The sequence below is a fragment of the Apteryx rowi genome, unplaced genomic scaffold, assembly GCF_003343035.1.
Source record: "Apteryx rowi isolate R43461 unplaced genomic scaffold, aptRow1 scaffold_28, whole genome shotgun sequence".
NCBI lineage: Eukaryota > Metazoa > Chordata > Aves > Apterygiformes > Apterygidae > Apteryx > Apteryx rowi.
Window position 1 is genome coordinate 194,114 of NW_020449196.1, and position 25,952 is coordinate 220,065.

Below are 25,952 nucleotides of genomic sequence, written 5' to 3' on the forward strand. Positions count from 1 at the left end.
AAAAAAAAAGTCTTTAGAGCACACCAGCAACTTTGAAATAAGTTCCTTATTTGAGCTCCTAGCGCTGACCTCACCAACATGATAGTGTAGATATTTTTCACTTAAGTTGATTATGGGAACTTGTTAGTTCTGTGTTACCTTGATTATAGCTTAAAGTAATTTTTTTGCTAGCTTGTATGTCTTGGGAGCACAGAAGTTCAGACTTTGCTGTATAGATCCACTGCTTCTCAGTTCAGAAAGGACTGCCTTTTATAATATGCACTTATTGTGAATACAGACTTCTCTGAAGCCTTCCTCAGTTCTTCACATCTATGACCTTTGAATGTCTTTCCTTGTTCTTTCTCATCGACAAACCTGCCCCTGGATTCTGCAGAGCCTGTTAAGTCTGCCACAGTATTCTCCTCTCCCACTGGCACCAGCTATCTGTCATTTTACCTTCTCTTTTCAGTAGGCTCCCAGTCAGTCTTCTGATTGTTAAGCTAGTCTCCATATCTAGAAGCAGAATTGGTAAATAGTGGAGAAGTAAACTTGAATACCCTCCAGAAGACAGCAGCTCCCAAGATGACATAGCAACTGAGGGTGTTTTTAGGTTTTCTGTTTTTTAACTTAACTCTAGAACTCATTTTCACAATTACATTTTAGTATGCTACATTCATGTTTAAGAATATGTTGGACAGCCTTCAGCTATACAGCAAATGAAAAGTTGGAACCTGGACTGTGACCGCAGAAATGCCCTGGTTTGTCTATAAAGTGGATTCAAAATTCTTACTTTTGCAATCAGTATCTGTCACTGGCCAGCATCAGAGACAAGACTGAGCTAATCATAGGCATAATAATATCTACTATAACAATTCCTGTCTTTCTAGCTTCTTGGTCAGGGTAGTTAAAACAGTCAGGCCTGAACTTAGTCTTTGCTCAGGAAGATAACTTAATCCTTTTGCTTCTTATGTGTATAAAATATATCTACTGAACAGCATTTAAGACCTGCGAAATGTAAAACATAAGTTGCTAGAACATCAGTCACCCTGAATAGATCGAGATAGCATCAAGAAACAGGACAAGTTCAGTAGCCTCCAGAAAGCTATTGTGCATCATTCTCTTTCTTCTCTACTGAGTTCTGAAATCCATATGCATTTCTTAAGCTTGATTACTTTCTGGATGGAAGGCAACTGTATATTCCATAGCATATCTGACACCAGAATGAAATATAGCAGCAAAGCATGAAATTCCTTGATAAACAGCAAGTAAGTTTTGCTTAATAAAGAGCTGAAAATAAGGCAGAAATGAAACTTTCACTTTCAACATACACTTGACCCTTTTTAATCCTTATATGCTGGCTTTTTTGAGAGCAGAACTCTAAACTGTCCAGAATGAAGTTTGGGCTTTTGTTTCCTTTTTGTCARTCAATGAATCATTTCCAGAAGAGATTTTGCAAGGACTTAGCAGTATGTGATTTCCTGGCTTGGAAGTATAATGTGTAGGCATGCAGCTGTACTAGCAAGAGTTCTGGTTCAACAATCTGCAGCAAGAGTTTCCTTGAGGTTAATGTTAAAGGACTCTTGTAGGCTGTCCAAGGATCACTAGCCAGAGAAAGCTTAGTTAAATTTCATAGTAGCACTTTTCCTAATCTCCCCACTTACCTAATCAGAAACATACTTCCACATGTACAAAACTATTAAAAAAATGTAGTGACTCTATCAGAGAAACTGTAGAAGTCTATAATGGTTTTTAAAACCATGAAAAGAGTTACAAACAGAAATGGGTTTGGATTTTACTGAAGATCAAGAGGACTGTAACACAGAGAAATCAATGAAATGCTCAAAATATACTTCCTAGAATTTGAAGCTAAAATCCAGCTGTCCATGAGCAGAAGTTTCCAACATGCTGCTGMTCTGACACTGGCGCTTATACAGTAATGTGATCAGGCTTTTCAGAATGTTGGTCTGTTTGTTCAAGACTTGGTCTTCCATTCCTGAATTAGTTTGCTGTACATGACTGCACTGGTGCAAGGAAAGAGGCTGAAATGCAGTTTTTCATTAAAAGGTCAGCAGGAATGCAGAAACACAGATTTAGTTCACTTTGAGGGTGCATTTCCCTGTCATCTTTGGGGTTATACATTAGTGTTCTGTTCAGCTTCATGTAAGCTGGTGCTGTGCCGGGGTATCTGTGCTAGGTCTGTTCAGACTGGCTTGGCTGCTGGCGGCTGTTGAGCTGTGTGGCACTGTCCTTCAGCTAACGCACCTCTAACTTGAAGTATCTGAGGTAAAGCAGACATTTTTGTATGATACTGCATTGCTTTATGTAGATTCAGTGTTCTTTATATCCTGGAGTATATCCTGAGAAATTAATCAAGTGGTGTTTATGACCTTGAGAGAACTATGCTTTCTTGATGAGCTGGTTTGCTCAACTGGAATAAATTTCTTATTTTAGACTTCTCAGAGGTAAGAAATATTTCTTTCAGCAAGTGTATTATGTTTTTTACTGTGGCAGTATTGTGATGCAGACTGCTACTGTTTGCCAACTTTGCTTATTCACAGGATTTTGCTAAGTGTTCTGGTAACATCTATGATATGATAACATCTTTCTTCTCATGAAACATGGTCCTGTATTGATGAGCTGTCCCCTCTCAGTTACATCCCTTTTAAAGTAACAGGCAGCAAAATTCCACTTACCTTATGACATTGAGTAGTCCCAGTAATTTCAGTATTAGAATGCTAGCTCTCTTAACATAAGGAGGGATATCTTCTAGTGAGGAAGCTCTATCAGGTCTCCTCACTGGGTTTTGCTTTGGGGACCTGTTTTAATTTAGGCTTTTAAAATCCTTTTTACACTGAAATTAAGTGGGCTTTGAGTAGCGACTACCGTGATTGCATTGCACTCAGAGCAACGCGATCTAACCTGAAACAAACTGTCCTCTGATTGACTAACTGCTGATGAGGAAAAAAAAAGTTCTGCACTACTTCATAAAGTTTTATTCTTCTACAGTGCAAAAGTTTTCCTGCTCTGCTTTCCTATGCTTATTATAGTTATCACCATCTTTGCAATTATGTTGAAATATTGTCACATGAAAACAAGTTTAAAAGTTTTCTCAAACCATGGAAATTACAGGCTGGTGATCATAATGTACTAAATTAAGCCTGTCATACTTTTCGGGCTGTGGCATGTGTGCAGCCAGGAGGTAGCATGACAGTTTTCTAAATCCTTAGTTTCTTGCTGTTGCTTAAACTTTGTTTTTCTGATTCTGAATTTACTGCCTGTCCCTATAATAAAAGCTAGCACTYCCTATAATAAAGTACTAGGATTACTGTGATTTTTAAAGCAAAAAGTTTTGGGAGTAGGTTCAGAGATGAATGTGGTCCAAAATGTCATTGCTAACCACTGTACTTTGATCTTCTAATTTAAGCAATAAAGAGTAAAACCAGTGGAGTCTCCCATTAGTTGAAGGAGAAGCAAGCCTGGCAATTCAAGCCTTCTGTTGTAGACAAGTTTGTCATTCAGATCAGTTATGAGATCTTTAATTTGGACTCTGCAGCAAGTTTTATATAATTATGTTTTCTTTGAACAGCATTGATGTGGGTCAGCAACGAACATTAAAAACAAATCTGAAATCTGAGATGCTGTGGTTACAAGAAAACATTCTGAGAGCTGCTGTCATGACAGTAATTCCTGTGTTTCCAGATCTCCTGGGAAATCATAACAAATGAACAAATAGCTTTCAGATTCTGAAATGAGGAAAGAATAATCAATCATCCTTGAGGGAGGGATGAGAAATGCAGAAATTGCACTCTGTTTTGCACCATTAAGCTTTCAGTTTATATTGGGTCAAATTCTGGGTTTGTGTGTTTTAGAAACAGTTGCAGCAGAAGACTATCAAAATTGAGACAAAGAGAAGAAAACTTACAGACGTGACTCTTGTTCTAATGTTGCAGAACTATCATACTTCTCAGGTTTATGTGCCTTGTGTTTCATCTTTCCAAGGGTATTCATTTTTTGGTGAGCTTCCAACTGGTGCCTTTCTCATAAGGAAGAGTCTCAAAAAGGTGCTGATTTTTTGACAGCCATTCCAATTATTTTTCCAGATAATACCACTGTTTAATGTACTCTTAACTCACAGAGAAGTTCCTTTGATGTGATAATTTCAGATTTGGTCCCAGGTGGATTAATTATTTCTTTTGTTTGTTTGTTTCTGAAACTGTTAAAAGGTTTTATGAAGACACAAATGCAATTATTTGTTTAAGGCCCTACACTGTGTTTTCATACGAACTAAAAAGTCCATTATCAAACTCAAGTCTTCCCCTGTTGAGGCGTCATCCCCAGTATAATAAGATAATGAAAATATTCTAGTAGAACATGGGAAAAGTCTCTCTGTGGAAGACAATTGATTTATTTTTATAATGCTAATGTGCCTGCCTTCTGTTCATCTCCCAGAAGCTCCCATATAGAAAGGCTGGCTAGGATGTGGTGCTCTGACATCCCCTGGAAACAATATACGGGCTACTTTAGGCCAGTGTCTGGGTTTGTGCCAGCAACTGGAAGGTCAGAAGGCACTCCTGAAAATCCCTTACTCCACTAGGGAAAGATATAGCTCATCTAGTCTTTGGTATGTACACGTTACATCTCTCTCTAGATGATGTACAACTTCAGGCAACTTTATTGTGAGTTTTATGGTTCTCCTGTTTTTTATGGCATACCTAGGCCAACAGCAGGGAGATGAAGTTCCTTGTGCATGTACTGAAAAAAATGCAAACAAATGAGTTCTTTTAACATTGACTGAGTAATTTACTGAAGTAGATTCTAAAAAAGTCCTAAGGCATTTAAACCATATCTAATTCTGAATAAAGAATCTAACAGGTAACAGCAAAGAATTGTCTATGGTATCCTTTTCTTTAGTAAAGGACAGAAGAAATCCAATAGATTATTTACCTGCCAACAGAGGTTACCAGAAATCGCTCTGAGAATATAATTGAATGCACAGGAGACTGAAATAAGATGCCAGTTCTAGAGGCATTGTACACAAATGCTGAAGATCTCTATTTTAAACTTTTGTAAAGTGTATGAGGGTTAGTTCAGTAATTTGATAAGTTTTGAAGAGGTGAATCATTTGAGACGCGGAGACTGTTGTGCAGTGGAAAGCCCTTAACTGATTAGAACTTGAAGTTTTATCATTTTCTTGTATGGAATGACGGCTGCTATTAAGGATTTTTTTAGTATATATATGTTTATGGTTCAAAGCAGAACATTCTAAGAAGATTTTAAAAAATGTCAATCCTTTTATAACCCAGATGATGAAAATAATCCTGAAGAGCAACAAACTGTTTATGTTCCTCTGTCAGGGCTGGGTGAGACTTTTTTCCCATAGCATTACATTGAAATGTGTTTTGGTATTTTTACTGACCCCTAAGGCTAAATATTTCTTACCACAGAAACTGTCTGACTCCCATATCAAAATTCCTTTAACAGAAAACTATTCAATTGTAGTCTGAAAATAAAGTCTAGTCAGTCTTTTGACAAAAATCCCCATTTGTAAGAAATACTTCAAGTCCTAGGGACTATACAATTTACAGTTTAAGTGATAGTTTTCTTACTAACAAAACTGATTTTTTTTTTTTTCCAGAAAACATTCTCAGCATTCCAAATGCTCAACTGCTAAAAACTTTCCAAGGATTCTCTGGGTTTAGGCACTTCGTTGAAATACAGCAGGATGAGAAATTTTCTGGATAATACTGGTCACAGGAAGATTATTCTTCCACAGCATTTTCATGCATTATCAGCACTTTAATCAGTCTGTAAGTTTAGTAGAAGAGCACTCTGTTACCCTTCTAAGGCCTTTTAAATTTCATTGGCCTCTGGAAGACTGATCAAGTACCCAAAGGAATGGAATAAGTAGCATGTTATATTCTAGGATTTGAGAATGCATCATCTTTAAAATAGATGTGTGCAATGATGGAACAAAATTACAAAAAGATTTTTTTTCAAACATTTCAACATTTCACTCACCTAAATTGGAGTGAGTTGTAAAGTCTGACTGGCCAAGGTGGAATGCTCTGGGAAGTTCTTAAAACTACCTTTGGCTACCTCGTGACAGCATACTTCTACACTAGAAAGTAATTTTTATTTCTTCCACTCACTTTTTATTTACTTGATCCTTATTTTCTATGATTGGGTACTAGCAACAGTACAAGATATTTTGGGGGATTGCATCCCCTCCTCTTGCTTCTGATGGCCTGAAGTTCTATAGTATGTCTTAATTAGCACATTTCCAGCTGCTTTCTCTTCATTATGCTCCCATGAAGTATGAGTGCTTGTAATGTTAAATTCAGTATGAGAAGTATGGTTGATTCACGCTCCTTTTATAAATTGTTAGAGTTCAGCTTTTCATGAACTTTGCACAAAGACTGCATGTGGTATAAAGCAAAACAGAAGATTGATTTTTGAGGGTAGGTTTGTGAAATTTGCTCAACTCCTGGGTCATGTCTAGCCAGAATTCTGTGAAACAAGTGACAGAATAATCATTCCAGTAGGTTGGACCTTTATAGAAGATCATTGTGCTTTTAATAGTCTAGCCATCAATTCTTGAGATTTGAGTGTTCTGATACAGTTTTGGAATGCAGTAGTCTTTGTATTAGATTGCAGCCGTTGTAAATGAAGTTGGTACCTTACCTTCAATTTAGATTCCAAAAGTGGTATAGATTCACTCAATGATTTTTGTATACTATATTTATTTTTTAATTTTCTTTATGTGAAATACCACCTTACTCTGACTGGCCTTGTTGCCCTGAGTGGAACTACTCATAGTGACAAATTTTAGAATGGTAATGTGTATTTTTGAAAAARCATTTCAGTCTCCTGTATGAAAGAAAATTGTTGAGGATTATTTAGACCTTTCAAAGTAAAGGCTGAGCGTGAATACATATCAGCTGTAAAAACTGATTTGAGAAAATCCAAAAGGAAGTTTGCATGCCAAAGAAGAAAGATAAAGATGGCTATGAGAAGCAGAAGGCATCTTTCAGAAAGATGAAGTTAAGTCCAAATGAGGAAAAGAGAAGATTACAAAATCTGGCAGTTTAAATGCACATTGCAAACCCTTTTCTGGTCTGCCTTGTGAAGTTTGCACAAGTTCCATGTTTACAGTACATTGTACAGTGGGGCCCTTATATTTTGCTGGATTCTCCATAGATCAGAATAAAGTCCCGAGGGACTTTTTCTTCCCTGTGGATAGTCCTTGCCCTGACTGTGCCCCATTGGAAGGCATGGTGTTGTTAGAGTACAGCTACAGAGCTCGCGAGAGCCGGTCACAACTTCAGTGATCCTGGTCAAGAGAATCCATAGCTTCCAACTCTTTGTACCTTGAATTTAGGAAAAAAAGCCTAAAAATACTATCTTGGTCAAAGGAGGAATAGAACCTCATGCCGCTTTCATTCTCCTTTAGAAGAAATAACTGTAGCAATGAGTAAAACAGTAGACAATAATCCAGACTGGGTTTTCCAGTTGACTCCTATACTGGCTGTTCATTTTTGAAACTTAAACAATTCCTTTCTTAACAGAATTGTAATCTATGTAGATAATGTTATTATGGCAGGAATATCAGTTTTGACACAAAGAATGCTATTTTTCTGCATTCTATTAAAAAAGCTATATCATAGAAATGATACATTAGTTGCACGATCTCATGCTGCAGTGGGCACTCATGTTGTCAGTGTTGCCATACAATTTCCACTCCTTCTTTTGTCTACAGGTCAGGTTGCTATCATGGGTTACCTCAATAATCCACCCTAAGAAATATATTTTCAATTTTAATTACATATTGGGATTAAAGTTCTTATTACCTGTTGATCCTGTAAGAATGTGAGCGTTGCTCTGCTAGCTTATACCAATAGCAGATGGCTTAGAAGGAAGGATCAAATGTTATTAGTAAAATTGTTCAAAGTAGGAGATGTAAGAATTGTGTAAATACAGGATTATTCGTGCAGGTTACTACTTCTATTGCTTCCAGAAGGACTTTGCGTGCTCTAATGCTCATTTTGTTAGGCTTTATAGTTATGACATTCTCAAAACATTCTCACACCAAAGTGAATATATGCTACTGAAGTGCACATGCAAATACTCATTTGCAGCAGAAGTAAAATATGTATGTCCCTGAAACCCTTGCAGAAAACATTTAGTGCTGTGCAAATGGAAAACCCTGTTTTAAAAAAAAAAATTTGCACACTGATCTGCAAGTAATTCTGTCATGTATTTGTTGTTAAGAAGCTGCTTAGCTAAAGGTGGTTGAAGAGCAATTGATTTCGTGGTTGGCTTGATTTTTACCTTCTCTGCATGGAATTTGAAGGCAGTAAAAGTTCACAAAGAAAAAAAAAATACTGTTTTGAAGCTATGCTAAGTAACATGTCAACTAATTAACAGTGCCTGGTTGGTACAAAACTTTTCTCTGCCTTAAAAGCTTCAAGAATGACTTTATTGGAAACATTGAGTATTTTTTTTAAGTGGTTTAAAAGGATTAAGTGGAGTCAGTTTGAGCCATATGCTTCTATTTATTAGTAACCTTTCTGGAAAGATTAAATTAACATTAAAATGATCCTCCTTTAGGAACTTTATATGAACACCAGATCACATGGGGTCTATTGCTGCACAAAAGGAAAATTTTAGTCGTGTTTTTGCTATTTTAATGGAGGGTTGTGGAAAGATGCAGACTGATATTGATTCCACTGATTAGATCATTCCATTGAGTGTTTTGTTTTGCCATAACATATTCACACAGTGAATGGTGCTGGTGGTGTCCTCCTTTTGCCAGGCTGTTTGTGTCCCACCACCTTGGGCTCTTGTGTTCTTCAGTTCCCTTGGCCTGTGTATTCTTCGGGAACGGTTTGTTGTCTGTGGCAATGGAAATGGCACCCAGCAGCTCAGTAGCCCTAAGCCTCAGTGTTCTTAGGGTAATTCAGAATTCCTGATCTCCTAGGCCCTTTTAAAATAAACTCTGTGTTTTTGTACTCCCTGATGATGTGCATGTTCCAAAAGTGATAGCATTCATATGTTGGTTTGCAAGCCAAAAGTGGAATGATTTTAAATCGTCATTTGTGCCTGTAATTTTCATAGGAATGCTGATGTTAATGTAGATGTCAGTCTTGGAAATTTAGCCAGGCAAATGACATTCTTCATCTAAGGTGCCGTTGAATAACCTCTTGGGATTTGTTTAATGAAAAGTTTGGAAAGCCTCACTCTACTGCAGTGCACAGGTACTAAGGTGTTACGAGCCAGGTTCATTCTTGTGAAATTTAAAGTGGAGGGGAGATGGGAGAGAGGAAGATTACTCCAAACAAATCTATAGTTACCCTTAAAAAATATATAATAGTGAGCAAGTTCCTACAGTGCACTGATGGTAGCGTGGCATTGCTTCACTATGTTAATTGTCCCTCTTTGTTGTTAAATAACATTGAATTTATTGTTGACGCAAATGGCCATAGTAACTCAGTTATGATTCTTTTTTATAGATCTCAAATAAATGCTTTTGTTTGTATTTGCAGCCTGGTTATGGGTAACATCAATATGTAATCTCAGAAATACTCTGGTGCTTGTTGTGCCAACTGCTACATTCACTAGATTGAGAGGAAAAAGCAGAGAATGTCTAAATGTATTTAGAGCCTGAATATCTCTGTGTGCCTTTGCATATATCGAGATTATTGGTGCTGGGAATATTGAGAACATCAGGTTATTACCACTGTTGGTAACTGTGTGGTTTCTGTTTTATAAGTGGGTTTCCTATATAGGAAAGATATTAAGCATTTAGTGCCAAACAGGAAAAAAAAGAGTTGATCTTTGTGTCCTACGCTAAAGAGTATGCCATGAAGAGCTGAGAATTTAGCTTCAGTTCTTGATTGATTCATCTAGCTGAAAACTGAGCTGAATGCTCAGAATTAATTTATGCTGAAATCCATAACTACTTCCCAATAAAATTATTCAGAAGTGGAGATTTCATTACTTTGCTGTTCTCTCTACAGACTGCTGCTGATTAACCAGAGCTTTAAGATTTTCCTTCTGTGTCTGATGAAGCTATTTTTGCTTCTTCAAAGTAAAACCTGCTGAGATGGAGTGGCAAAGACACTGATGATATAAATGGCACACTGTGTCAGCTCTTACCTCAATCGGCTTTAAATAAACATTTGTTTCAAATGGTGAAACAATTAATGTAAACAAAGTATGAAATTCAGCTCTGGAAGGAGCCCATGCCTGTCTATGGACTCCAGCTGGTTTATACCAGTGTTAAAGATGAACAGGGTTATGGCGCTTTCATAACTCGGAAGGTTTTCAAATGAACCATCCTTTAGAGGGACATTGGTAAAAGATGTAACAGTAGCAAAAGGGATAAAATAACAATGATATCTGTAAAACAAAAGTTTGGAGGTGGGCAGGGACCATTGCTTAAAGAAATAATTTTACTGTGCTGATACCTGCTGCTTAGAGCGATAAAAGTGGGTGGATTCTTTTAACACATGGTTTTGGCTACTGTGAAGTCTAGGCAGCTCAATGAAGAGGTGAAATATTATGCTCTGCACTCTATAATGTATTCAAAGTTTCCTCAAGATATTTTTTAGAAAAAGTATGATACTTGATCGATTGCAGGGTATTATTCTGGCCCTCTATAATAAAATGGACTTTGTACACTTAGTATGCTCTTTTTAACACCTTAAATCATTAAAATTAAGCCATCTCTCATCTAATTAGATAATTAAAAAGGCTTTCTTCAGTTTCCTCATTTGGCTGTGGAAAAACTTCAAAATTTCAAACAGGAAAAAAAGGTTAAGTATCCAGAACCATGAATTAAAAGTATTTAAACATTACAGGACTACTGACTTTGGTAGGGGATGTTTGACTAATTAATGATTCTTACTTTACAGAAAACAGCATTACATTTTAATAGGAAATTTCAACCTGAACAGTCCTCCTTCATCAGAAGAAAGATGGTGAACTTGAATGTTTTTCACTTCTTTGCAATGCACAAAGGTGGAGTTCTGCATTATTTTTGGAGGAGAACCCTTAAACTCATTCAGTCATTGCTAAGTGGTAGTACTGATTCTGTAGAAAACTCTAGCCAGAGCTGTGTCCACTAAGAACTTTTCCAGTGTCTGAACTGGTCTGTGTTTCAGATGTCTGCCAGGCCATTTGGGAAAAGAATTATTTCCATAATAAACTACAAAATTAGTTACCTGAGGTGGTGGTGGTGGGGAGAATACTCTTTTTAAAAATTCAGTACTTTATCATCCCATTGGCTGTCTAGTTAGGCACCTTGTTATTACTGCTGTGTTGGAAGTAAAAGTTATAGTTGCTTTTCTTTAAGAGATGATTGGTTTATATAAAGCAGATCAGAAAGATGTGTGTAAAGGGTAGGGAGTGAATTTTTTCTTTGTGTCTGCCCTTGAGTTTTACTTTAGTGGTTAATATTTAAAATATACTAAAAAGGGATTGAGATCTATAAATGAATGGAAGAAGCTTCCGGTTCAGCTCAGTAAATGTGGATTCTGGACTGGACAAGCCTTTTTACAGAAAAGGAATGCTACTTCTGTTAAAAGTAACAGGAACGGCTCACATGTTGTGAGCCACTGTCTGGAACAGCTTTAACTTCCTGAGACAGAAGAGTTTGGCTATGTGAAGCTTGGATTAAGTGGAATAATTTGGGATAGTCTTTTAAAACACAGGGTTTAATGTTTTTGCCCCTGTCTACCACTAAACTTTTCAGTGTGTAGTCAAACACTTTCTGCTATAGTCCCTCCCAGCAAACRTTTTTTTTTTACTAAAGCTGAGCAGTTTCTTCCCACTTAATTCTTTACATATGCCTTACCAACCATAGTGAAAACTGTACTGGTATTTGCATGGTCTGTAGCTCCATGCTAAAGGCAGGTGCACTTCTAGGCAGTATAAATTTTATCCACAAAAGGGGAAGTTCTCCTGAAGTCTCAGTGAAAAGCCAAATCAAAATATTTGAAATGATCACAGGAAGACTTTAATTTATTGATTGTACCATTAACAGTCAAAACCTAATTGAATGAACAGCTTTTCATTTAATTTATAAAAAGAGCTATATTCAGAATCCATATCAAAATAGTACTATTTCATTTTGCAAGGCTAGCTGAGTAAAACAAAGCATTTGTATATGTCAAACAAATATCATTGAATTTAAAATCAAGAGTGCAATAACTTTTAAAATGAAAAATGGTGTTATATATTCTCTATATCCAGAAGCGCTGCTGTATAAATTAAAGTTGCTGGGCTTGAATCCTATTTTGTATGCAGGGCATTTACAAACAAGACCTTGCACTTTCAAGGATGGTTGGAATTAAAGTAAAAATATATTAATAAATTATTAATACTGAAGTAGCTACCCCAGAAGTATCATGTTTATTGTTTTGGTTGATAGGATGTGCGTATACATTAGCTTTCTCTGTACTGTATCATCTACTGCACATATGATATACATTCACTGCCATACTTTTCCTCTTATTCAGTGACTTATTTCCTTCTCTCATTCAGTTTTATCTCCAGTCACAAAAGGTAATCTATATTTAATATGACTCTATCCAGACAGGGAAATAAAAATCTAAAAATATTTTTACTCCAGAATGCGCCTCCGGGCCTGTATTTCATTGCATTCACTGTCAGAGCAAAGGAGGATGCAGTCAGGAGAAATCGGCTAGTCTTTCGATCAGGCAGAATATTGCCTGAATCATTTTAAGAACTGATGTAGAAGTTTGGTTTTTTTTCCAGAACAAATTTGCTTTACTGAACAAGGCAGACTATATTAAAATGTTGTTAATAAATAATATCCTGTCTCTCAAAACTGTCTCTTAATAGCTGCACATACATCCTAAGGGAGACTGGCTTGGAAGTATTCCATATTAGTGTCTGAAAAGTCCTATTAAGTACTCTGTGAGTTCTAGATATTCATTCATATAATATGAATGAGTGAGGGATCTATAGATTATTTATCTCCCATTGAACTGTGTTTTGAGAATTTAATGATTGCTGAGAGAAAGGCTTCCTCTCTGCACTCTGTTGGGATTGTTGCAGGTAATGTTGGCTGCTCAGTTAAGCTGATAGACTGTCAGCTTGGTTACATCAGGCATCCTCATTTCATTAGCTGGGAAGACTTCTGCATGTTGGCTGTCCTAGGGGCAACATTTCTCACTGAGCTTTATGATATACAGAGGACAAAAATATGGATAGGAACTATACAAAAGTGCCTGACACATCAATGCTGTATTCCTGATTAAATTCTTTGTGAACATCTATAGTAAAAGTTTTATTATTTGGTCAAAAAAAAAAGATGTTAGACAGAAATTCTAAGTATCTACATCTCCTGCAACAAATACTTATTCAGTGTTTGTCAGGCTCTGGCTTTGGTGATTCCCAAGTTTTACTGTTCAGACCACATAGCAGATTTCTCAGCAGATCTCTGGAAAATATTGACTAAATTGTTGAGGCAGCTGTGAGCAAACAGAAGGTCATGTTTGACCTTGTAAACATGCATTTATAGTTGCAAAATATCATTTAGGTGCAATTACATTTGTGATGTGGAAAAATGTCCATTTATGTTTTCAAGTGCAGGCTGATTGTGTAAACAGGTAACCTTGCAATCTTAATCAGCTTGTGCCAACTTGATGGAAAAAGATCTTATCCAAATACTCTGCTTGTTGCTTTCCACTAGAATGCCTATAACGTTCCTTATTATATTTTATTATGTACTATAGTTTTTTTTGTTTATTCACTAAACATATTAATGACTAAGAATGAAAGTAAATAGAGAAGAACTTGAAATGATGAATAGCTTTTCACTGAATCTCACTGAAAATCTGCATCTTGATGGACTGCTGTTTTTTAGAAATTTATTGTAGGTAAAATACGGAGCAACTGTTATGAAGAAGTGGATTAATTAAGTGATATAAACTTGTAACAATGTGGTTGTGCTGTTCACTGTCTTGCTTAGTGAAATAAATGGATTAACTTCTGGTTCTTCATGTCCCATTCCATCCCCGCCAACCCAGAAGTCCTAGATATATTTGCAGAATGTTACATTTTTATTTATGCCATAGGCCCATGGAAATCAATCACACTAGTCATATAAGCGCAATTTTCTGGATCAGTTTCCAGCTATTGGCAGATTAATGCAGTAGCGCTACTGAAGTCACAGGAGATTGCACCTGGTTGCTCTTGCATGCTTAGCGATAACTATTCTGGTAACCAAAGCTCATATATTGCTAACATTGGTAGGAGGATGAGTGAAGAAAGATAACAGCTTGAAATAAGGTTCCAGCGATATAAGGGTAGGAGCTGTACTGTTGTAGCAAGTCTTAAATAAAAGGCAAGCTGTCTTTCCGGAAGGTCAGATGAATCTTGATGAGTTGGGCTATTTCTGTTTGTTGCTATGTTCCCTGCACACAGGGTGCCAAACATAGTGAAATACAATGAAATTACAAAAACTATCAAGAAAAATAGCAGCTGCATACAAAAGGCATCTGTGATAAAGCAGACTTGCTATTTTGCAAAATCTGTCTGGATTTCTCAAAGAACTGAATTTTTCCTGTATTCTCTGCACTGTCATGTGAAATAAGGCTTACCCTGGAGTTCTGATAACTTTCAAGAAAAGAATTCAAGCTATCACTGTTCGTGAAGTAACTTATGTGTAAATACCATAAATTTGGTGAATGGTTGTTTGACTGAATTATTTTTTTCTCTCCTAATCGGTTCCTCAAATCAGAATTCTGTGCTGGTGCAAGCGTTAAAGATAGAGTGTAACAGCATTCTCCCCACCTTTCAACATGTTCCATGTACCAGGAGCCCGACATTACCATGTCTCAGGATGATCTCTCTGGAGCTGTATATTTACCCTTGTGAAAGACCAAGATTCTCTCACCTATTTTCTCTGAAATCAATAAGAAGACACACAGCCCCGTGTAAGTAGTCCAAAAATGAATTTTTGATTTTTTTTCCAAGTGTCTTTGAGTTCACTCAGCTTTGTACAATTTATGGTTCATCAAAACATGGTATAATTACACAGATTACTTATCTCGAAATGTTACAGGCTTTTCTTGCATGTTTCAATTTTGCTCCATTTGGAGAAATGGCACTTTTCCTGCTGTTCTTATATTGACAGTTGTAAATTACATGTGCCTGCCTGCATTACCGCTGTAGCTAAGCAGAGTCCTAGGGAACCACAAGGAAACTGAACACACTACTTTAATATTTGGGATGTGAAAAAATGCCTTTTTTTGATGATCTATTACAGTTCAAATTCTAATTGTACTGCTGTGCTTCATATCACTGTATGTTATCTCTTCTTACCCTGTTTTCATGTCTTTTTACTACACAGTGTATTCTGATTAAGTTCAGCTTAGAAAACAGTATATTGTGTCACATTGTAGAATATTAATGAGGGTAAAGTATTTAACAAATATCCCATAACAAAGTGTTATGGGAGTCAAGCTGGCTGCTGAAATATGCCTAAAATACTCTTTGCTTATTATGGTCTACTTATTTTAGCTGTACTTGATCAAAACACACATTTGTAAAAATAAAACAGCTAACACCACATTACCGATCACATTTCGTTCCTGTTCCAACTCGCAGCTCAATGCCTGGCCTGAGCAAATGAGCCAGGTTGTGGGAAAATGTGCCAGGGCTAGATAAACAGGAATCACAGTCACAGTTGTTTCAGACTTTATGTAGCAAGCCACATTTGCACAGAGCACTGTCAGTTTGCTTTCCACTGGGTTCTTTTCAAATGGATGAGAATTAGAACCTTGTTTCTCCTCTCGCGTGGTTTTATATAAACTTGCTGGGAAGTGGATTATTACCAAATATAGCTTGTAGGACTGCAGTAGAATCTTTCCAGTCTGGCTGTTTGCCTAAAAAGGTTCAGAAAAGAGTTATCATAGTTGCTTCAGATTTACTAGAAAGTGGTACGTGTGTATGCGCTATGGGGCATGCATGCAGTAAGTGCAACATTTCTCCAAAACATTGTACTTACTGTGTACCAGATGTACAGCTAAAATTATAATTATGATTACTGAACAAACTTCTGAACAAATACATATGTCCTTCTGTAGTAAATCTAATACGCTTGGGAATGTACATCTATAACAAACTTAACTGGAATTTTTGGACATATGGTGACCTGTTTGGAGCTACTGTCTATGTGTAGCTGATCTGACCTAAATACAAAATACGCAGGGTATGTGTTCTGTCAACTCTTCATTATCCAGAATAACAGAGTAAGGAATCCCCCAAGGAACTGGGAAAACCTCAGTAGTCAGAGGCATGCAGGGGTATGCAACATAAAACCTCACGGCATAGAATCTGCATGTTAAAATTCCTAGGATTTGGGGAGAAGTGAACAGTGAGAGAACTATACAAGAGTTATGCGGCTCAGTGACTGCTATGTATTATCTGCCCAGCAATGTCTGATGTCATTACTGATATTCATGAATTACAATACCATCAACATTTTGTCTGTTATAATTTTCTGTAGTCACAGATGGAATGTCTAAGCAGACATTTCCAAGTATAATTTTATCTATAATTCAGTTTTCATAATACCTTGCATAAACGTCTATTTGTTGATGATGCGCTGCTATAATTCATTACAGCATTTTTAACAGTTCTAGACTGGGGCAAACTGACGAGCAAAGCGAGCTGTTTTCCATATAGTATCGATGGCTTCTAGGAGATTTTCAGAACTAAGTTGCGCAGACATATGTGAGAGGGAAATATAATCCTGTGTACAATTTGTACAATTCATGGTTGAACAAGGAAGGCTAAGCACAGAAAGTGGTGCTTAATAGTTAGCCTGTAAACCTATTGATTTGAAGCAATGTAAATTAAAAAAAAAAAAAAAAAAGGTCTGCTTGGCTAATAATCTACATTAAACATCGCAGTTATCCTTATAAAGAATATGCTCATTAATATTTAATCTGCACATCAGCTGCATCTCTTACAACAGGGTGATAATATTCCCCATAACTTTCATTAATTATAAGCAAATTGACATGAACTGAGAATAACTGATTGGGAATAAATCTTTTATGGTTCAAGCCAAATCTTAGTAAAAGTAATAAAGAACAGTTTCAATTTCTTAACAGTTATGATAGTTGTTCCATATTAGTTCTAATTATACAGTAAGAAAGAGCACTCAACTCATATGTGTCATAGGCAAGACTCGGTATCTCTTGCTTCTTGTAATAAAAGATATGTGACATTTTTGACACTGGACTATATAAACAACACTAATTTGGATGAGGCAGACTTGTTCTCCAGTTACCCTTCAGGCTGACTCTGAGTAAATGGAGCACACTGAAGTTGTCCATGACTGGAAGTCTACAATTCATACAGAAAACCCGAGAGCCCTCAACAGTCAAAATAATTCTAATTAATTGCCTCAAGGCCAAAAGATAGCAAGTGTTTGTAACTACCAAATGGCACCTTCTCAAAGAAAATTATGGACTATTCTCTTTGTTATAGCATAGGTAAAATCATAGGTTCTCCGCAGTAATACTAAAAGTARTGATGTCTCAAGCAGAAAACTTAATGTAATTGTATATGGATTAATACTTTCTCTTTTGGGGAGGCATGAGGATATGGCTAAATGTTGTAATTTGTACTTAATTTGTGTGTTTTAAATGATTTTAACAGATTACTTATCTTATTGTTCAACTGAGTTTGTTTAGTGTAATTTAATTATTTATATTAGATAACTAACATGCAAAACTAAAGTTATGATTACATTCCATTTTACTTTTTAGTAAATGCACTTTTATGCCATCCATTCATTTTAGGATTTCCAAGGATGGTTCCAGTACTTTATATAATCTCTCATGACTTAAGAGTGGGTTCAGTGAATACTCTTGTGCTATGAAGAAGTCAAAGTAAAAGCAATTGTACTAAGTTTTGATGCTTTTGGAGGGGATTAAACTATGTTGCTATATTAAGTTTGGGTTGTTTTCTGCTTAGGATATCATTACCTTTAATAATATTTCAGAAACTTCATGGGTTTACAAATGGCATAATGGAGATATAGCCCATAACTTTGTTTGAGAAAGCTCCCTTTAGTACTTCCAAATGGTCTTTCGTCCTTGAGACAATTAAAATTATTTTGGCTATTGAAGTAAAGGTTCTAGGGTCAGGCTCAATTCRTAGGCTTGATTTTCGCCATAGCTTCAAACTCATATGTGTAAACCTCTCCAAACACTTCTGCATCTGCAAATGATCCATGTTTTTCAGTATTTGTCTTCACCTGTGGTAGATTTTCCATCTGCAGATCTTTTGGATGAAATCTTTATTTGGATTTAATCTGTGTAATTTTATGCAGCTATAATTGAGGTGCCTAGATTAGGAGCCTTATCATTGTAAGTGTTTATTATTTATAATAAAAAGGAGCAATAGAGGACAATTTGAGATCTTTGTACCTGAATGCTGATTTGTGTTTGTGCTAATAATCCTAAAATTTATAGGCATATTCAGAATAGAGTTTCTCTACAAAAAAAATCCCCAGAAACATGGCTTTCTGGGGGCATTGTGTTTTTTCAGATCAATTCATCTGCCTGTGGATGAATTAACTGGAAGTAACAAAAGTAGATTTATTTTGTTAGCAGTCACCTAGTTTAAGCAAGGTTTTGCAGCATGAACTGCTGCAATGATCTTTTTCATGAATACTGTTACTTAAGGAGGTGAGATGGGAAAAAATGGTGTTCAGACTTTAGTTCCTATAGCAAGCACCATCTGGACAGACATAAGAGAACTATTTCAAACAGAATGGACACAAGTTCCTGCTTTATTTTTTTAGGTCAAATGATCAGTTTCATTTCTAATCTTAAGTATTTCTATGTACTGTGTTAGCTTACCAAGAAAATAATACTTCCTCTGCCCTCCCCAACCCTTTAAAGCATTCTTTTCAGGTGATTGGATTCTTTACGTCTAGCCTGAACTTCGTGTTGTATTTAGATTCCAAGGTGTGTCTGCCTGCCTCTCTTTTTGCAAAGAATTAAGTATGATTATAAAAAAAGAGTAATATCAATCTGCAGCAAAATAAATTACAGAAAAGACCCATGTAAAAAGTGTCGCACATGTTGAAAATACTTCTTAARGTAAAAAATCCATCTGTTCCTACCCCAGTTGACTTTGAGTCTAAATGCATAGTATGTAAAGAAATGATGAGGATCAGGAAAAAGAAAGCAGGTGATGCATCATTTTACCTTAATGAACAATCAGTATTTGGGGATAACTTAGTACAGAAACCATTTATTTAAAATGCTCTGGAGTGTGAATTCTTGTGGATATGTTCAAGAAGGACTGGAAGGAGCATGGAAAGATGACTTACTGAGTCAGGGAATCAGAGATGATTCCTAGTGTAGAAGTTTGCATAGAAAATATGCATTCCACATGAAAATGAGACCTCTGAAAGGTAATTGGAGTATCCATGTTTTTTAAAAAAAAAATCTGGTTTTGAGTCCATAGAACTAATGTTGCAATGTGAGAAAGAAGCTAACCAAGTTCCTGGTAAGAGACCAAATTGTAACTGGAATCTGGAACAAAAAAATAGAAGATTCAGAATTAGTTCTGAACTAAGGAGCTGAAATTTGCCAAGCACTATAATCTACCCAGTCCTCAAGGAAGCGTTTGGAGTGCAAACGGTGTTCTAACATTGTTAACAGAACTGAGAACCCAAAGTGGTGCAGAAAAACGGGCATTACACACCGTGCGGGACTCTCAGAGCTAGCATGAACAGTGGTAAGAGCTGTTGCTATTTTAACGGCTTACACATTATGCCAATGGCTAGCCTGCAGGAGAAGTTGTATGACACGCAATGGATTACATCATTTTGCAAGTTTGAACTGGCTGGCAATATGTGCAATGAGCAGATGGCACAACAATGTTGGCAGTAGTTCCCTCAGATAATTCCGCGTAGGAGAAATAGATTTAATGCAGAATTAATGAGTAGGGTGTCAAGCTGAAAGTAAGTACAGTATTTATAGCTTTTACTTTAAACACTGGTGACCAACTGCTATCAGAACCAGCATTAATACTTTTAAAAGAAAGAAAACAGAATTATCTCCAAAGAAGTGCATGAGCAAGGTGTGGGGGTAATTTCAAATGAGAAATAAATGTGATTTATGATTTAAACAAAAGCATATCTGTTAATAAATTAGAAAAACTCCAACCTGTAGTAATATTTGGGAAAAGAGTGCTTGTTTTTTGGGATAGATGATGTTTGAATTCATATTCCAAGCAATGTTCCTCTTGCCATAAGACAGATTTTGTAAGAGTAAAGTAGTTTTTATTACTTTGACAGTCCTAGGGTGAGCAAGGAAATAGAATATGCTTATTGTTGATGGTAGAGGAAGGAAGAAAAAAAGAATCTATATTTGCACACAGATTGAAATATTAGATATATAAGAAAAGGGGGAATATTTTCCCATAGCAAAAAAAAAAAAAAAAAAGTGGGTATGGCAACAGCAGTGTTGGGGGAGAGGTTTTTTGTTTGTTTGTTCTTAACAAATCTGGGTGCCTTAGCAGACTTCTGATTTGTAAAAACAGGGAGAGAGAAAAGCAGAAACACATGCATGTGCATACTCAGTACTTTCTTTAGGGAAAAGAAATACTTCTATAGTATACTTCTATACTTTAGGATAGAAGTGTTTTGTAGGAAAGGTCATTAAAAATTACAGCTGATATGGAGGGCTCTAAAGCTTTACCTGTGTGGTATACTGATCCAGGGGAAAATGGTGAGAGTGACTGGAAAGAGTCACAGCTGTTAGATTAAATCTACACAAACAAAATTTATATTTAGGTTTACAGAAATTAAAAAAAAGCATGTACATCAGTGTAAGGCTGAGAATATATCAAATACCTATTCCAACAGTACAAAAATTTATTTTGAATCTTGTAGTAGTTGTAGAGGTAATACCAAAGATGGATGACTGTCATGAATGCTAAGAAGAACCACTTAACCTTATGTTTCAGTAGAAAAGGGATATTGAACACACTGCTATGAATGCATATCTTAAATTAGAAAAAAGAGGGGGAAGATTTTAGATTTGTATTGTTTAAAATTGTTTCTGTTCTAGACTGCTATTCTCACTTTTCTGGCCTAGACTTATCATAGAAGCATAGAGTAATTTAAGTTGGAAGTCATCTAATCCAGCCCCCCTGCTCAGTGCGGGGACAGCCTAGAGAAAGTTGCTCAGGGCCTTGTCCATTTAAGCTTTGAATATCTCCAAGGATTTAGATACCATAATCTCTCTGGGCTCCTGTTCCAGTGTTTGACTACCGTCACAGTAAAAAAAATTCCTCCTATATGACTGAAATTTCCCATGTTCCAAATTGTATCTGTTGCCTCTTGTCCTCATGTGCACCTCCAAGCAGAGTGTGGCTCCATTTTCTCCATACCCTCCCAGTGGGTAGTTGAAGTCTCCCCTGAGCCTTCTCTCCTTACAGCTGAATAAATCCAGTTCTCTCAGCCTCTCCTCATATGTCATCTGCTTCAGCCTCCTGATCGTTTTGGTGGTCCCCTACTGGACTTGCTTCAGTCTGGCATGTCTTTCCATATTGGGAAATGAAAAACTAGACACTGTGCTCCAGAAATGGTCTCACAAGTCGTGAATAGAGGGGTCTAATCACTTCCTTCATCCTGCTGGCTATGCTTTTCTAATGCAGCCCAATGTGCAGTTGGCCGCTTTTGCTGCAAGAACGCACTGCTGACTCGCRTTCAAATTGCTGTCCACCAAGATTCCCAAGATCTTTACTACAAATCATTCCACAGCCTGTACTGATGCCTTTGTTGAACTTCACAAGGTTCCTGAAAGCCCATGTCCTCAGCCTATTGAGGTCTCTCTGAATAGTGGCCCTCCTGCATATCAGCACCCCCCCCCCTTTGGTACTGTTTAAATTGCATTTTGTCCCATTATCCAGGTCATTAATAAAGACTTGGAATGGTATTTGTCCCAGTATTGGCCTCTGAGGGATGCCACCAGTTTGGACTTTATACTGCACATCATAACTCTTTGAGCCCAATAATCCAGCCAATTTTCCACCCTCCTCATGGTCCACTTCACCCGTCCATATCTCACCAGTCTTGCTCTAAGGATTCTATGAGAGGCTCTGTGAAATGCCTCATTAAAGCCAAGGTTTACAATATCTGCTCCCCACACCATGCCCCACTGAACCAGTCATCTCATCATATAAAGTTGTCAGGTTGGTCAAGTGATATTTGCCTTGGCAAATCCATGTTGGCTGTTCCCAGTCATATACTTGCTCTTCATGTGCTTGGAAATGGCTTCCACGAGGGTTTGCGCCATAATTTTTCTGGGTGTTTAGGTTAGGCTGACTGGCCTGTAGCTCCCCAGATCTTCCTTCTTGACATTGGGTGTGATATTTGCCTTTTCCAGGAACCTTCCCTCATCCCCATGACCTTTCAATGATAATACAGAGTGGCCTGTGTAGTTTGAGGCAAAGGGAGTGAAGAGATAGATGTCAACAGGATCTAAAAGCATGGTGCACTTTCTAGACTGAGGCAGAACTCATGCTGGATGTAACACATGAAAGAAAAATGTCAGTGCTAGCCAGTATGTGTGTTTGTTGCCTGGAAAAGATGATATCCCAAAACACCAGTGATCCCTACCTGTTGTAGTGTTCTGTGGGGCCGTTAACTGCTTATTTTAGATTACAACGATTTTCAAATTGATGCAATCTAATTTTGGGTAGGGACTGAATGACCCCAGAATTTGGGCAGCAGCCATCTTATCTCATATTGCTTTCATTTGTGATTTCATTTTCTGTTAATATCCATTTACATATTACATTCTAAACGAGCATAAGTCTGAGCAGATGTGTCATAGCTGTAATCTCCCCAAGCCATAGTATTTTCATTTACTTTCATGCTTGTTGATCTGTTTATAATATCGAGGCTGAAATATACAGTTGCACAGAGACGTGTGTTAGTTGCAACTTTATACTCCTAATATCCAGCTGTACTTTTTAGAGAAAGCTCATATCATGGATAGGAGGATGGCAGCAGAACATTTTTTTCAGTACAATCCAAATTTTATAAGCTGCCATGTAGAACCCAGGTTTTTTGCAATGAACTGACTAGACAATGTGAGGAAGCACTATGTGCTGCCGTTTGTTTTTTTTCTTTTTCATATGAAAGCATAATTCCTACAGGKAATTCTATTTCAGCCTTAGGAAAAAGGCCTGTGAACAGTTCTTCTTTCTGCCTGACTGTTTCCCTATGAATTGCTGTTGGTTAGGGGAGCTCATAGTGACAAGACAGAAGGCAGCAGCTTTGTGCTTAAATGACAAGAGTCTGTGTCTGTGCTAACTGCAGCTGGCACCATTAACTACCTGTCTATGGACTAAAATAAAAACAATTATCACTGCATGCATTAAAATGATGAAACCCACTCTGTTTCTATAGTAACATGAGCGACAATTTATACTGTGACCTTAAGAAGGTAGAATGCGACCTTTTTTTTTATTTTTTGCAGTTATACAAGAAGCAGCAATTCCCAGAGAAAATAGCGTTTAAGATGATGCACATAATTGACAAAAGTAAAGGTAAGAACTGCTTTTCTGGAAACAAAGATAAACAATGTAAACTCAAGCTGGAAGTTTGATTTTAAGAATTCTGATATGTAGAGACTTGTCCCATTCATTGTTGTTTAAAGCAGATTCTTTTTTTCTTTATGCTGTTTATTACAAATAATCTTTAAGTAGAAGTTTTAAAAAAGACAAGAGAGGAAATAAAGCAAGGGCTTTGGCAAGTCAAAACTTTTAAATTGTTTTGCACATCTAGTCTGACCTGAAGTACCATATGAAAACACAATCCTATATTCTGAGCTTTTGTCTTCAGAAGCATGTTGAGTGTCATCAGAACCTCCCAGCTCTTATACTTATGAAACTCTGTAAGAAATTACTCGATGGATATATTTATTATACTGTGGAATTTGTAGGCCTATCCAAGCTAGCAATAATCTGGCTTGTTTATTTGTTAGTAGCAGAAAAGCTGTGGCAACATGTGTTGAACAATCCTGCTGGAATTTGGATGTATAATGTGTGTCTTTATTGATACTAATGTAGTAGAATACTATAGTATAGATTCAGCAAGAGGATTGAGTGCCTGAGTTCCTTAAATCAATCTAAGTATTCTGTTTGAATATCGCCTTATTTCCAAATGACTTCCCTGTATAAAAGATACAGCTTGTTTAACTGTATAGTCATTTAGTAACAGACAAAATTCCTGAAAGGTTTAATAATTAACCTTCCCTCTCCCCACACACTTGTCTGGCCCCAATCTCTTTCCTCAACGTGTGCTGCATAAGGAGTGTTGCTATGAGGAACTCTGGAGTTAAGATCATCTCTGCTATGAATAAGGAATTATGGAATACCTCTTCAAGTCACCTAAGCTTCCAGAGCATGACCAAAATTATGTTGGACTTTCCTTGCATGCAGCCACGGTGATCAGATAAAGACAAGAACTTAACTCTAACTCTATACTAAAATACCCTGTTCAGTCACATGATAGTCTGCCTTTAGATGTAGCAATTAATGGTTACCTTGAGGTAATAGGATTTTTTTTTCTTAAGGTTAGTGATCATAACTGACTATAATTCCTGGAACCTCTATGACCATGTCTTTTCTAAAAGTATGTAATCTACAACTTATTTTCAAAATGTATTTCACTGCTTTAGATAACAAAATACAATCCATCAGGCAATATTTTAACATCCCTTTCTAAGCCTAAATTTAGAATTCTGATTTAACAGCATTTCTTTTTAAATGTACAGATGTTTTAAGCTATTTGATAGTATGCATGCCAAATTAAGAAATAGTACATTTAGTCATTTTTGTACCTACAGTTATGATAATACACACAGGCATTCTACTTAGAAAACTGCAAATAATTTCATTTTAGGCCACTAAGCAAGCATTTTGTTCAGTCTGAAACATTCAAATAATACTATGTCCATTTCTAAGAGGATTCAGCAGAGCTTATCAAAAAAGTTTAGCAAGGGTAAAAAGCCTGAATGTTTCCAGTGTCTAGATTTATGCATTAAATATATAGTCAGTTGTATCAAAATAGGTCTTGTAATTTATGAACCCAATCATATACCACATATGAATTAGGAGCTTATGTGACTGTCACCAGAGCAAGAAGGGAAGCTACTTATCCAGAAAGAACAGAGAAGACTGCTTTTGTTCACGTAAAAAGAGCAATACTTTAAATCCATTGTGCACAGCTCCTCTTCTGAAGCAAAAATGGACTAAAGAACTCATTTTAAGGAACAGAATGGTACTTCAGTTTGTGACTTGGTGAGATCTGTTGGTCAGAAAAATGGAGAAGTCTAGTTGCACAAACTGTACATTTTTCATTCTAGTTTCATATTTCTTATATATGTTCTGTAATCCTGTAATGGTTCATCTCTAGGAGGGAACTATCATGAAAAATTATCAAGACAGTTTGTGTGAAATGGAGAGAAATAAGAATATAGGTAGCTTATGCTGTTCGTAGGGTGCCGTGATAGAATTATGTTTCTATACTTACTTGTTATTTCATATATTTTAGCTTGCTTGATTGTAGAAAATATTTAAATTGTTCATTTGTACTTCCCTTTTTTGTAATTAGAAAAGCTGGTATATCCTACTCAAACTTTGTATTATTTCCCACTTACTTTGGTGTTTGACCTCTCAAGTTGGCTGCCTAATGAAAAAGGTGTGTAGGGTCAAAAGGAAAGCTTTGTGAATGAGGAGTTAATCCAAATTCCAATTAAATTTAGAATTTAGAAAATTAAAATGCAGCAAATAATATGAAGTATCCTTAAAAGAATTTATCAGATTAAATACAGTTAAACTGCAAACTCATGAATGCACATTAGTTTTATAAGCCAGATATTTTCTTACCATAAAACACTGGA

The 25,952-nt window shown here is 36.5% G+C and overlaps 1 long non-coding RNA gene across 4 annotated transcripts in view; it reads left to right on the forward strand.

Annotated features, from left to right (window-relative positions):
* Positions 1-25,952, forward strand: part of LOC112967559 — a 67,705-nt gene that overhangs the window by 17,261 nt on the left and 24,492 nt on the right. For all 4 annotated transcript variants that reach the window (XR_003254003.1, XR_003254001.1, XR_003254004.1 and 1 more), the window contains exons 3-4: positions 14,747-14,942; positions 23,526-23,595. This is a non-coding gene — a long non-coding RNA (uncharacterized LOC112967559). The remainder of the gene's footprint in view (positions 1-14,746; positions 14,943-23,525; positions 23,596-25,952) is intronic.